Below are 4,566 nucleotides of genomic sequence, written 5' to 3' on the forward strand. Positions count from 1 at the left end.
ATGTCCTTGCACAAATTCTCTGGTAATTAGAACTCAATGCATCAAATCTATTCTTGCTATGGTGTCTCAAGATGTTCTTTGGCTTTCATGGACTTGTTTTATTTTCTTCAGCTTCAATTTGAACTTGCATATGAGCAATTGATGGCTTGTTTCACAGTTGGTCCTTGGTCTTGTTCTGACTGATGATATTGAGCTTCTCCATCATCTATCTCCACAAATGTGGCCAGTTTAATTCCTATGTTTTACATGCATTGAGGTCCACATGTATAGTCACTATTTATTTTGTTTTAAAAAGGTATTTTCATTGAATAAGTCATTGGTCTTGCAAAATTCTACCATGGGATCTACTGTGTTGTTTCTCTCACCAAGGTCATATTTTTCAGCTATTTATCCTACTTTATTTACATCTTTTGCATTATAATCACAAGTAGTTATAACTGCATCTTGATTGCATATTTGATCCATATCAGACTGCAGAAGATGGTGTAGTTGTTGTTGTTAAGTGCCATCGAGTCAGTTCCAACCCATAGCGACCCTGTACAGGGTTTCTGAGGCTGTAAATCTTTACGGGAGCAGAAAGCCTCATCTTTCTCCTGCAGAGTGTCTGGTAGTTTTAAACTGCTGACCTTAAGGTTCGCAGCCCAATTCGTAACTGCTACGCTACCTTGCAGAGGATGGTAAATGCCTTTAATTTTGGCAACAGTTGTTGGTATGTAAATTTGAATAATAGTTGTATTAACTGGTCATTCTTGTAGGCATATGGATATGTGCTATCAGCATTAGACTTTAAGATAGATCTAGAGATGTTATTTTTGATGGTGAATTCCTCTTCAATTGATCATTTTCAGCATAATAGTCCATATGATTTTCTGATTCAAAATAGTCAATGCCAGTCCATTTTAGCTTCAAGTTTTCCATTTCATTTTTGAGAACTTCCAATATTTCTAGATTCTTATTTTATGCAGTCAATGTTCTGATTATTAATGGATGTTTGCATTCTCAATTTGTGTTGTGCCACATCAGCAAATGATGGCTCTGAAAGTTTTACTACATCTACATCATTAAGGCAAATTTAATGTGTGGTGGCAGTCATATTTTGAGTGACTTCCAACCTGAGGGGCTTATCATCTGGCACTATATAAATGTTCTACTGCTACCAATAATGTTTTCAATGGAAAAAAAATTTTTCAGAAGCGTATTACCATTTCATTCTTCTCAGTCCATCTTAGTTTGGAAGCTCCACTGAGTCTGTCTACCATGTTTGATCCTATTGTAATTTGAAATACTGGTGGCATAGCTTCCAGCATCACAGTAACATGCAGCCACCACAGTATGATGATCTGACAGACAACTGGTGGTCTAATCTGTGTTATATTAAAAATTGCTTTTGCCCTGGTATTCAGATTGGTCTGAGGTGGCAAGGATTTGACACTTTAACTGTAATTGTGACAGCAGTCTTGAAGTGACATCAGGGGTAGACAGGAGGCCCTAAAGCACAGAGCTCTGTGTGGGTGTGTGGTGGACAATCCTGTGGAATGTGGCATCTGAAGTGACCTTGACAAAGACCAGTAGTCCAGATGTTTACCACCTCCCACCCCAACATCCAGAATATCCACACATATATTGCTCTGATATTTCCAGAAAGGGATTCCTCCTCACTCACATGACAATATCACAGAGGGAAGTCATTTTTTAGTGCACATCCCCAGGGAAGGTCCAAAATCATGCATGCAATGTTTTTCAACATGTGGAATGATTAACTTCTGTGCTGCGCTGCGCTGCGCTGCGCTGCTCAGGGGAAGGATTTGCATGGGGCATAGGTGAAGATGGGGTTAAAAAAAAAAAAGAAACAGATCCAGGTGTCTCTTCCAAAGCAGATCTGGCCAGCCCTGAGCTGGTTCTTATAAGAAGCATCAGACAAATGGACTTGAGGGGAGAGCCAAAAAAAAGTAAAGCCTAGGTCAGACCACATTGGCACAGTGGAAACAGCATGTAATTTCTGACTCAGCTTTGAATAGTAGACTTCATTGTTGTTGTTAAGTGCCGTCGAATCGGTTCCAACTCACAGCGACCCTGTATAGGTTGTTGCAATTTCCTATAAACTTTAGAGATTAGTCCGTTGGGTGATATGTTGTTGCAAAATATTTTTCCAAGTCTGTGGGCTCCTTTTTACTCTTTTGATGAAAACTTTGATGCACATAACATTTTAATTTTTGGTATGTCCCAGGCATCTATTTTGTCCTCTATTGTTTGTGTGTGTGTGTGTGTGTGTGTGTGTGTTTGCCATGTTTGATAGTCTGTGTATGCCATGTATTAGAGCCCTTAAGTTTGTCCCTATTGTTTTCATTGATGATCTTTATAATTCTGGGATTTATATATAGTACATTAACACATAGCACCACACCAGGACTCCCACAGCATATTATAGAAGGCCATATATGAGTGGATTCCTGGTGTAGTGCTGTAGGATAAACACTAGACTGTTAACCACAAGGTTAGCAGGTCAAACCCACCAGCCACTCCTCAGAAACCCTGTGTAGGATTGCAATGAGCCAAAACTGACTCAATGGCACTTAACAACAACAAATTATGATTGGCATTTATCTCTTGAATGTTAGCCTTCTGATATTATGCTCCAGATATATCAAACATAAAGCAATTTCTTCAATATTTCATGTTAGTTGTTGTTTACTCAGTGTTGTTATACATATTAATTCCACTGACTAGAACACGCTCTCTATTGCATTCCTGTTTTCCTGACAGAGTCATCAGAAAGTGGCAGTGAATAGTACAGAAGGTTGCTCCATTCATTAGTGTCTAGCTGTATATACTTAATAGGATTGCTTACTGCTGCTTCTTCTGGAACAGCGATCTCTACAGTGAGTAGTTGAGTCCTTTTAGGATCATACTCTACACTGATGTCAGCTTGATTTTTTAATATTGTACACCACCACTACTAATTATATCCTGTTACTACCATTCTGTTGTTGTTGCTGTTGTTAAGTGCCATCAAGTCAGTTCTGACCCATAGTGACCCTGTATAGGAATTCTGAGGAATGGCTGGTAAGTTTGAATCACCAACCTTGCAGTACAAACCCACCTTCTGGTCCAGTGTTTATCCTACAGCACCACAGTGGATCACAAAAGACTACATGACAATGGACAGAATCCATGGCACAGTATAGAAGGAAGTCCTTCACCTCTAACAAATTTGTCTGCCCACATTATATGACAGATAAACCAAATATATTGTATTTGGTTCATTATGTCATGTTTCTTGATGTATTCTTGTAACTCATGCTCCATATACTAGAGTGACTGTATTTTCCCATAATGCTCGTCTTAATCTCTGTCCTGCCCCACTGTGGATTCCTCTGTATGGGATGTTCTACTTCTTTCTCTCTTGTTCTTCCTTCCTGAGTCATCAGAAAAAGTCAACTGATGGGAAATGGAGTGGATAAGAAACCATTGCATAGATGATAAACTGCATGTTGTGGGCCCTCTGTTGCCTATTGACTGCTGTTGCTCCTGAGAATAGCTGAATAAATGATATGAAGATTGAGCTCGACAGTTGTTTCTTTGGTAACCTATGATCCAGGCTAACCCACACAGTCTTTCTAAAATGAAAAATTTGCTTGATACCATCAATTTTTATTGGGTACACTTTGATATCTGAATAAAGCCCAAATTAATTTGTATAATAAAAGATGATTTGTCCTCATCTCTTGTAACTTTATCTTTCTGCACTATACTCCACAAACATAAATATCTTCTACTTTCCTAATCATTTCACACTGGTTGATTTCTCTGTGATATCCTACATTTCATCCCTTTCCCTTCCTGGGATGCTCTTCTAGTTGTCTTGCCCATCCTTCTGCATTCAGCAAAATGAGGCTGCTTTTGGGAAACAGAGTACCGGCAGCCATTATTACATTCAACTATGAGCAGTTGCAGATACTGTTTTCTCTTTTGGATATTATTGCTTCTTGCAACCTGGATCACTCAAAGAAATCTCGAGCTCTACAGTGAGTAACCATGACCTTTCTGTTCTTTGATTCATGCTGCTTCCCACTTAGTCTTACTATAATGAAAAACTGATCAGACCCTTTTACTACACTTCCAACCACCTCACCGCCCACTTTCTAAGAACTTGGGTGAAAACCTTGGCTTATTATAGGAGGCCATACATATTTGTTCTTTATTACTTAACAGGTTTATCCTTCATCATGATTCAGATACAATAAATTAATTGTATTTGACTAAATGTTCCACTTGGACTGTTCTTTCTGTGATGCACAGCATCTTGGAAGTTATATGTGGTATAGTCTGTGTCTTTCTCTCCTTATTCATGCTTATAGATTAAGCAGAAACTAGCACTGAATGGAAAACAGTGTGCCCTACAGTCACTGCACTATTCATGCATGCTTTCTACTGATTTCATACAGTCTTTTTACTGATGACTGCAGTTGCTTCTGCAAATACCTAAGACATTGGCTGCTGTTTTCTAGTTTGACAAAGTTAGTTTAGACAGTTTCTGCAAGTTTTGTTTTCTTTATTTCTTTTTTT

Source organism: Chrysochloris asiatica, unplaced genomic scaffold (assembly GCF_000296735.1).
Source record: "Chrysochloris asiatica unplaced genomic scaffold, ChrAsi1.0 scaffold00134, whole genome shotgun sequence".
In the NCBI taxonomy this organism is placed as follows: domain Eukaryota; kingdom Metazoa; phylum Chordata; class Mammalia; order Afrosoricida; family Chrysochloridae; genus Chrysochloris; species Chrysochloris asiatica.